The following is a 10,522-nucleotide window of genomic DNA, read 5'->3' on the forward strand; positions in this document are numbered from 1 at the left end:
TCTACCCAAACTGGGTTGTAGTCCAGCTGGTCTCGCCCTGAGGTAATCTGTCATAATCTGAAGTCACTCAATGGCTGTAATTTATATGAGATGATAACTTCAGTCCAGCCAGAGACATGTGTTTCCATGATGAGAAGTGACCTTGTGTCTTATTCTCAACAGACAGGTGTAATATAAATGGTTAGACAAATCCCTTCTGCTTGCAATGCCTGCTGCCTCTGGATGGAAAGCAGGGGAAAGGCTCTGGAATTGAAGCAAACCTGTCTCTCATCATGGTGCATCATGGTGCTGTGCCTCTGCAGGAGCTGGTGTGGCATCCGCGTGTTGTCTTCCTTGCTGCGCCTGTTCTGGGTCACATGGGAATGTTGGTCAGGCTCATCCATGGCTACTGGCTTTACAGCAGTAGGTTGTGTGACTTCAAGGCAAAAGGGAAACACAGCTCTTTTCACTCCTAATATCATCCAGCCCATGCACAACTGATTTTTATAATGTAAAGTAAAATGGCACCTGCAGTGTCAGACAGATTTCCTGAAAGGCTGAGAGAACCTGTCTGTAAAAGGTTTCTGATGGTAACTTCTGAACTGCTTTCCAGCCCCACTTACTTATCCTGTCATGCTGGACCAGCATCAGCCCCTGAGGGGAGATGGAAAATGCCTGATCTGTTTCTGCACGTTGGTCCCGAGGCATCACATAATGTTCTCCTGTCACTAGCACAGAAGGCTGCAGTTGGCAGGCATGTGCTACCTATGAAAGCCATAAGATATATGAATGCTGTGGGGGGTGTCTGACCTTTATCTCTGTGCAATGATGGGGACATTTATCACAGATTCTCTCACTCTCCGCACATTTCTATAAAAAATAATGGGGCCCCGCATGGGTGCCTCTAGTCCTTCCTTGCTTCTGAGAAGTGATAAATGCAACAAAGTAGCTAATTAAACATTTTGCCTGTGTGGCATTCACAAATAATTGAGATTTCTAATGATAGTGCTGTGATAAATGAAGGAGTTAATGTATTCTGATGGTACCCAGACAACGTGGATAAAATGATCAACCTGCATCTTGTTTTCTCTCCCTAGCATCCCTTTTTTCCCTTCCGGAATTCCTGTTGGTCCTCCAGGCAGACCAGATCACGGAGCTAAAGAAGCAGAGATCTGTCCCAGCTGGGTATCTCAGTGAGAAAACTTAAAAATATTAGATGTTGGGTCATGATCCTCCTGTGCTCCCAGCGGATCCTGCCCCTGGGAAGAGGATTGGCCCCACTGTGCCTACATCTTCCAGAACCCCTCTTCAAAACCACTTGTCTGTACCAGAGTACATAGGGCAGAAAGGAGCGTGGTAGAAGATAGAGAAGAAAAGACACAGCTACAGACTCATTCAGGCACAAGTTCAGCTCACCACGCAGCCAGCTAGACAGGAGGAAATGGAATCACCATCTGGCTGGAGCAATATGAGACTTTTATTGTTTTCCTCTGTTACTGACAAGCTAAATAGAAAAACTGTGGGAGAGAAAGGATATCTGGTGAACCTTAAGGGCATAGTCTGCTCTGCTTTGTGTCACTGTAAATACTGGCTTGAGCTGAATGAAACACCCTGCAGATGCATCTGGGTGCAACCTACTGCAGAATTTGGCCCTAGAATGCTGTAGAAAACCAGATTTTGCTGCAGCTGTGGGGTAATATTGCCAAAAGAAATGTGTTATTTAAGCCCTGTGTGGCATTTTTAATAAGAGTCTGTGAGTAAATATGTTGCTCTAACTCCTTCCTGATGCGTGCATGAATTTAATGCTCAAAGAGCGTGTTGGCAGAGCTGGAGGCTGAATTCTCTTTTCAGAATGTTCTAATACCATCATCAGCACTGCCACTGTCCTCCCAATGAGGCCTAGCAGTATCCCAGGGCAAAGACTTTCATCCACAGAATAGAGTTGGCCACATGAAGTCAATAGGATGATAATTGTCCTTCTCCATCCCTCCTTCTCTTCATCTCCGAGACTCTGTAATTCCAGATTTCAAAAATGTTTCCAGCCCAGTACTTTGCTGAATTCAAGCTTGTCCCAAGCAGAGTAGTGGTTTTATCAAACCAGTGTTTTCCACTGAAAAGCCGATTGCACTGAAGCATTTCCAGACAGATGCAGTGAGGACATTCATTAATATATGCCTTTGGGCCTGTTTTATTTCAGATGTCAGAGGAAGATAAATGCTCTAAAGTTCCTCCTGCTTCAGGTGATGTGGTTGGTTACTATTTCAGCAGAGCCATGCTGGAACTGAGACAAAATGGGATTGTGGAGATCGAGGCAGGAGCTCAGTAGCTGATGGCTAACAGACACTGCTACTCTTGGTCAAATGCACGCTGGAATTGCTGCTGCTTTCAGAGGCAGCAGGTGCAGGGATGGTGTGTCCTGCTTTGAGCCAGGGTGGTTCTGTCTCTCCATGCCTTTATCTGCCAGAGGTAAATGCAGCTGCTACTGTGAAAGCTGGCAGCTGCTGTGACCAGAATTATGTTGCAGGTTGACACTTATTTCTGCAGGCTTTCCTGTTAAATATGGAGATAATGAGCTCTTCCTTTGGTCTTCAGGAATCCTGAGAGGTGGTGCAAACTTGTATGTTGTGGGCTTGGAAAGAGAAGAGCATGCATGAGAATTCACCCTTCTCATCCCTTGCACTTATTTCTAAAGATATTGAGATAATTGCAGTACTATTGCAAATTTTTTGAATTTCAGATGCACATAAGAAGAGCAGCAAAAAGGAAGAGCTGCCACTTGCAGACTCTTGCATTTGGTGGATGTTGTGTTTCACACTCACGACTGGCACACAGCACTGCACAAACACAGCACTTCCACAGGGGGTTCCCACCAAGCTCTGGACTGTGTGTCCAGCTGAAGGCTTGTCCCTGAGTCATCGTGTGGAGACAGTGTTTGCAAGGTGTCAGTGGAAGGACCTTGACAGATGCAATGTAAACCCTCCCATTGTAAGCAGGAATCACTTCCAATAGCAGGAAGCACTGAAGACACACAGTAAACCTAAAGGGCAGCACTTATGGAAGCAGTTGTTGAAAGCAGCCACTTTTATTCCACAGTATGTGACAGACCCATGGAATTAACAGCCTCAGGATATATTGGCAATAGGGTTCAAAGGGGAGAGACATCAGTGAAAAATTGTTTGACAGATTTAAACTCAGTTGGAGGTAGCCTCCACTGCTTATTAATCATTTATCAATGAACAACTTCTGTTCTTATCTGAGGTTTCACTGCTGCAGATGCTATACTGAGGCACAGAGACAGTCCTGGCCCTAAGGTATTAGAAATATACATATGAATTCAAAGAAAGGATGAGACTACTGGTAACCAAATGTCTCTGTAATTTCACCTTTTCTATACTGTGGTTTGTGTTTTCCTTTTTTAAAGTTAAAATGGGCTTGGAAAGAAAGTTTCCTGGAAAAAAAAAGAATAGCATGTCCAATGGGAATTCAGAAATTAAGGAGTGGGGAAAGGACATTACATTTCCTCTGATGTTTTGGGTGGTTGTTGCTAGAAACTGAGCAAAAGGCAGTCGTCTGATACAGAAATTCTTCCATTTCTCATGATGCAAAGTACAACAAAGGTAAAAACAAGAGAGGACGGAAAACGTAACATTCATCAAGTTGTCCTTTACGTCCAAAGATGATTAATCAGACATTGTGAAACAAATCCTTGTAAGCATAAGGTTGTCTTTAAAAAAATCAGGCAGTTTTGAAATTATAAAGCTTTGCTTCATTTGTTTGCAGTTGTTTAATCCTTTAGGGTTCACATGCTATGCTCTGGATAAAATTTGGTGTTGTCCGTCCTATATCAGTGCTCTGTGGGGAATGGCTGTGCAGTGTCATCAGGAGAGACCCAGCTGCACCAGCATGTGGTGCTGCACCAGCACCAAGAGCTGCTTCATTTCCAGCTGCTGCCAAGAGGAACTAATTTTGGAGCAGAGGAAGACAGAGCTGTTCACCTGTTCACTTTTAGCCTTCAGAGACAGCCACAGCCACAGCCCACTCTAGGGGCACCACCCACTTGAGCAGGTCTCATAAAGGCTGTTTGTTCAACATGAACTGAGAACAGATGCTTGCACAGGCAGTTCTTCAGGCTGCTGGATTTCATTGCAAGCAGAGGCAAAACCAGAGTGAGTAGGGAGCATGAGAATTCAAATCTGAGGAAGGAGCAGAGGGCAGCCGAGGCAACTCATCTCTGCCTGGGACAAAAACAAGCACCCAGTGTTGACATCTGACTGCTGCATGCCATCCATTTAATCATCCCAGCAGATAGCTGGATTTTCCTCTCACAGGGAGGTGGTATCAGGAGAAAAGTGCCAGATGCTGAGATAATTTGAAGAAATGGGAAGAAGCAGGCTATTTACTGGCCTGGAGATGCTTTTATTTTCAACTGCTATAATTTTCAGCTGTCTCAATGAATTTAGGTCAAAGAGCCTGCTATGCAGCTTAGCCCAGACAATACCAGGCTGTAGAAAACACTTGTTGAGGAGCATCAAGGAAAGGGTGATGTCATTTACTTTAGTTCTGCTGCCCCATATGTTGTGTCCCTCTCTAAGGCAGGATGAAATGTGACAGAGTGTGGCCAAATGTGACTGGACCCAGCCCAGGATCTGTGCTCTGGCTGATAGTGAGCTGCTGAAGTAGGTCATCACTGCTTCTTTTGTTCCCAGTGAACAAGGAGAGAGAGAGAGTTTAATTAATCCTGCATTAATGAGATGAACAGCAGTGGAAATAGCAGAGAGGAAGATTTTGGTGATCTTATGAATGAGGAGATTATGATCAGTTTTTGGGCTTGAATATAGAGTTATTTAGAAGTTGGCATTCTGACTGGCAAGAGGCTTGTCATCAGAGATAGAGTAACTGGTTGCTGACACACCTACTAGACAGCGATCTGTCTTCCTCCTGCTCTGGTAAATCCCCAGCAAGAAGCTCTTCCTTCCCTTAGAGAGAGCTCCAGTGTCAGGTTCGTCTTGCCTCCTAAGAGGACAATTCACATGAATGGGCAGACCTGAATCTAGCAGTTGTCCTTCCCCAGACCTGGGCCTCTCTGCTGCCACCTTTTCATTCCTGGAATCCCGATCTGTATCTCTGCTTTGAATCTTTATCCTGTCTCAAGGTACACCAAGGTTCTTAGGACTTGTACATGCCTCAGGTGATGATTTGAACTCATCTCAGCTGGCTTTGGAAGCATCTCCATGAGGACCATGCACAACGGATCTGAATTGGTGCAGCATGGACTTAAACATGAACCTTGAAGACACAGGCTAGCTTGGCAAAGAAGACCCTTTACACATGGACACAGCTGTGGGCACACACATTCAGCTGCATACATTTTTTCCTCACAATAAATATTTTAATCTTTTTATATGACTACAAATTAAAAAGTTTTTAGAAAAAAACCAACAACAGCAACAATGACAACAACAACAAAAACCCCAAACCCGACCCCCCAAAAAGCCAGGATATTTTCATATAGAAAAGGTGCTGTACCAGAAACCTTCCATCAGAAGACTAAACCAGTGGGAATTTTTGTAGCAGCTCAGAAAAGCTTCCTGCCTCTTTCCTGATCCTTTGAATGATCCCATCCCTACCTGTAATGTTTTCCTTTATCTTGTTTTTGGCTGGTACATATTGTCATTAAGGTGCAATAGATATAGAGGATTAGGTTATTGTATCTGTAGTTTAGACATCAGGTAGAGCCTTTCTCTTTGTCTGTGGTTTAGACTTCAGGTAGAGCCTTTCTCTTTCTTTCAGATGTAATTATAAATATTCAGGGTTGTCTGAAATACTGTCCAGGTGTTCACCTATAAATATTCACAAATCATTGTTGTGTGTGAGCATAAATCTGCATTATCTAAGCATGAATGTGAAATTGTCCAGCTAGATCATGAATATTCATTGTCTAGATAGACTCTGAATTACCCATAAACTGTCTCACATTTTAGCAGCTTGATCGAGGTTTCTTTTACAATGAGCCCCCAGCTTTACAAGAGGCTGGTCAGAGTGGAGACAATAAAATTCATCACCATGAGCAGTAGTTACTCATGGTAAAAGCACAAACTCATTCTGCGTTTCTTTCTCAGTGTATAAATGAGCAGGGACATGGCCCATCAACCTCCAGTGCATATTCTATACTGTGTGTTTTCACTCTCGATTTTCTCTAGGCTCAACTTGTTTTCTTTATAAGTCAGGGCAAGACTGTCTTTCTCTCAGAACCACAGACACAGTGTATATGGGGCTGTCTTACTTTATATTGCTGTAAAAGACCATTTCTGGTGCCAAGCAATGAAGAATTAATCCCAGAATGTCTAGAAGAAGTGTAAGATCTTGGTTTTTTCTGTGGTTGTGCTAGAGCTGTCATGGAAACCAGGAGGGGCTGTGTTGTTCCCAGACTGCTTGAAGGCTATTTGGTGCCACTGAAAATTCACAAAATTCACCAGGAGCTACGTTTTTCTGCTCCACAGAGGATCCCTGTCTCACCTAGTAAAGATCTCCACACATCATCTCCACAGTGTCAGATACCCACACATTAAGGCAGGATTTATAGGAAGAAGATAATACCTTGTATTAGACCATTTGATGGAATTGGAAAAAAATCAAAGTTTTGAGCTTTTACAGAGCTCTAAAAGTACTTGAGGATCGTTTTGTTTTCTTTTGACCCAAAAAAGTAAAGGATGTCTGGATCACATGTACATATCTACCTTGTTTAACCTGTAGCTATCTAACTTTAAAGGAAGTACTTTTTCTCTTCGTGCCTCTAATGCTTTTTGAGGAAGTGGGTAGTGTTCATTGTTCTTTACTATAAGCTGAGGAGGAATATGCTGTAGCATGGCGTATTCAGAAGTGGAAATAGCAAATATGAGGAGAAGAGGCTATGGACACCATAGACTAACCAAAACTGCCAGAAACTCTGGATCAGAGCTTTTCCCAACAAAATTAATGTGAATTTGACTCCCTGACCCAAAATTCTGGTCAGGCTTGGATCTACATGTATCGTCCACATGGGCTTCTCCCACAAAGTTCTGTTAGGTGAAAAACCATATGAAAGCTCAGTGTAAGAAAAGTAGTAATCCATGCACGGTATTGGAGCAAAATGTTCCTTTGTGCTTTGTTTGTCTTGCCAGGATGATGTACTGCTTTTTGTGTCTCTCCTTGAGAATCCAAAAAGGTGATAGGCACAGGAGAAGTGGAGATGAGATGATACATATTTCCAGTGTTCCATGTGTTTCCACACATGTTCCATGTGTTTCCAGTGCCCAGAAGTGAGTACCTGTGACTTCATTGAAGAAATAATGTGAGAAAATCTCCTCCATTGCAGTTTAATTGAAACTCAGAACATTATGGTTCTCTCCATCTGAGATATATCCAGACCACCCAATCCTTGCATTTCCTTCATCACTCCTGCTTTATTTCCTCTTTGAAATGCTCTCTGAGTTGTGCAGAGTAAGAATCACAGAATCATAGAAAGGTTTGGATTGGAAGGGGCATGCAGTGGTCAGGCTGGGTTTACTCAGTCCAAATTCTTCTAGAGTCCATTTATGGTGTGAGTGAAAGGACAATTGTGCCATACCGATCAGGATCCTATAAAAGCTAGCAGCTGCTGCCTAAAACCACAAAGATGTCATGAAATAAGCTGACAGTGTTTGCTTTGGTGGTACAATTCTTCTAACATGCTTTTTCTTTGGTGAAGGGCTTCTTGCAGAGGAACTGTGTGCAGTGAAAATTCTCTGAGACTGACCATCAACTGCAATGTTGCTATCAGCAATACTAACACCACAGTATACTTCAGAGGAGCATTGTCCTGCTGCTGGAGGAGATATCGTTTACACAGGCTATGAAAGTCCTTGACATAGAGATCAATTTAACCTAACTGCTGATGCCATTTGTTCTGTTTGTCATTGTGGAAAGTCAGGGTGCTGTGTTTTTCCAGTGCACCTTTTTATTTTCGAGGAAGTGCAGCTGGGCTCTGACAGAAAGCAGGGTGCAAAGCAGTGAAAATCCCTAGATGTTTGGTCAGATGCTTGTTTTCAGCATCTGTATCCTTTGCTGCAACCCAAATAACTTGTTCAAATTCTTTCCAGCTTTCACTTAGAATGATGCCCATGCTTTGTGCTGGTCATTCATCAAAGACAAAAAACTATAAAAGCTTGGACGGGTAAGAGACATCAAACAGAGGGAAGATACTGCCTGACAGTAAACAGCACCACATTGTACAACACCTTTGGCTGGTGAGAGAGCAGAAAATGGCCTGAAATCCCTTTAGGGGGAATATGAGGGTCAGGGAGAAAAAGGAAGAATGGTCTTAAGAGCTTTCCAGGGCTAAAGCAGAGATGAACTGTTTACCAACTCACACCTGCAGGAAGGTGACATCTTGAATCACCATTTTAAAGAGGCAACTCTAAAAAATTAGAATAAAAATGTAAAAAAACCCCCAAAAAGGCCATGCCTCTTCTTCATGAAAAAGCCAATAAACTAAACTCCACAGGAACAAGGGTGATTCTGACAGGATCCTGCCTGTGGTCCTGGAGGGCATTAGCTCCGCAGGTTTGAGTGCACAGCAGCAGGACAGAAAAGACTATATTTGTGTGAGGAATTCGTTTTCAAGAGTCAAACAGGGCTTGACTTAGCTGTGAAGAAGGTCATGATTATACTTCTCTGAGACTCACAGGACCTGAACAGTGTAGATGCTTAGAAAAATAAAATTACTTTAAATAATGTTTCATGTACTAAAGCTGCTACCTCACAGGTAACTTCAGCCATCTTGGGTACTCATGGCTATAGTACATGGTAACTCAGGCTGACAGTTGAGAAATTCTGTGTATGCCCCAAAAAGTAGTAGATCCTGCTGACAGCTGGGTTGGAAGGTAACGGGAATAATAGGACTGGCTGCAAAACCCACTCTGGGGTGTAAATTGAACACAGAAACACAGCAGCATCACAACTATGCAAAGCCAGGACTCATCACAAGGACAATTTTGTCTCCTGAATGCCAACATGGAAGCAACTGCTCAGCATAGACTGAAAAAGAGGAGTATCTGTATGACCGAGCCAGAACACATAATGGTTGAGCTGCACATTTTCTACTTTACTGCGCAAAAACTGCACAGAAAATGTTCTCCTCAGCTGTGCTTAAATCAGGCACTCCCAAGCTTTCCTTCTGGGGAGCTATGTCTAATCTGGCACACTGCTTGAGAATAATCAAAGGCTCAGTAGTCCTATTGCCACAATCTTGTAGTGACAACAGCAATTGCTATCAAGAGGGGGATGCTCCTTCTGAACATACTTGTAGAAGCCTTCATGTGATGAGATGTTGTATTTTGCTTGTATGGCCAGGTTTTTGTAGTGGGGGGCTTCTGTGAGAAGCTGCCAGAAGCTTCCTCTGTGTCCAGCAGAGCCAATGCCAGCTGGCTCCAAGATGGATGTTCTGCTGGCCAAGGCTGGGCCTGTCAGGAATGGTGGTAATGCCTCTGTGATAACATATTTAAGAGGAAGGGAAAAAAAAGGTTGTTTGCAGAAGCAATTGCAGCCAGAGAGGAGTGGAGTGAGAATGCGAGAGGAGCAACTCTGCAGACTCCAAGGGGAGTCAGTGCAGAAGGGGGGGGAGAAGGTGCTCCAGGCTCTGGGGCAGAGATTCCCCTGCAGCCTGTGGTGCAGACCATGGTGGAGCAGCTGTGCCCCTGCAGCCCATGGAGGTCCATGGGGACGCAGAGATCCACCTGCAGCCTGTGGAGGAGACCCACCGGAGCAGGTGGATGCCTGAGAGGAGGCTGTGACCCTGTGGGAGGCCTGTGCTGGAGCAGGGTCCTGGCAGGGATCTGCAGGCCCATGGAGGGAGGAGCCCCCGCTGGAGCAGGTTTCCCGGTAGGACTTGTGACCCCATGGGGGACCCATGCTGGAGCAGGCTGTGTCTGAAGGACTGCACCCCATGGAAGAGTGACCCACGTCTGTGGGATTGCTCACACTGGAGAAGTTTGCAGAGAGCTGTCTCCAGTGGAAGGGACCCCATGGTGGAGCAGGGGAAGGACTCCTCTTCCTGAGCAGGGGCAGAAAAAACAGGTGATAAACTGAGCATAACTCCACTTCCCATCTCCCTGTGCTGCTGGGTGGGATGGGGAAGGTAGAGCTGAGAAGGAGGGAGGGGTGAGGGGAAGGTATATTTAAGGTCTGTATTTAGTTCTCATTAGCCTGCTCTGATTTTGTTATGAATAAATTCAATTAATATCTTTAATTTGAGTCTGTTTTGCCCATGATAGTATTTGGGGTGTGATCTTTCCTGGCCTTGTCTCAAGCCATAAACCCTTTGTTATATTTTCTCTCTTCTGTCCAGCTGTGGAGGAGAGTGAGAGAGAAGCTTTGCTGGGTGCCTGCCATCCAGCCAGGGTCAACCTCTACTGATGCTGTTCTTTTAGGAGAATGCACATGGCTTTTGTCCGCTGTTTCATTTGCTCCTTCCCCTTCCTCTTCCCCTTCCTTTCCCCTTCCTCTTCCCCTTCCTTTCCCCTTCCCC

General features: G+C 44.4%; 1 long non-coding RNA gene across 1 annotated transcript in view; it reads left to right on the forward strand.

Annotated features, from left to right (window-relative positions):
• LOC121675923 overlaps window positions 1–7,222 on the forward strand; it is a 60,091-nt gene extending 52,869 nt beyond the window's left edge. The window contains exon 4 of the long non-coding RNA XR_006020282.1: window positions 1,077–7,222. This is a non-coding gene — a long non-coding RNA (uncharacterized LOC121675923). The remainder of the gene's footprint in view (window positions 1–1,076) is intronic.
• Window positions 7,223–10,522: the final 3,300 nt, after the last annotated feature.

The sequence above is a fragment of the Corvus kubaryi genome, unplaced genomic scaffold (genome assembly GCF_017639235.1).
Source record: "Corvus kubaryi isolate FWS band 111438036 unplaced genomic scaffold, C.kubaryi_AGA036_p1.0 76, whole genome shotgun sequence".
In the NCBI taxonomy this organism is placed as follows: domain Eukaryota; kingdom Metazoa; phylum Chordata; class Aves; order Passeriformes; family Corvidae; genus Corvus; species Corvus kubaryi.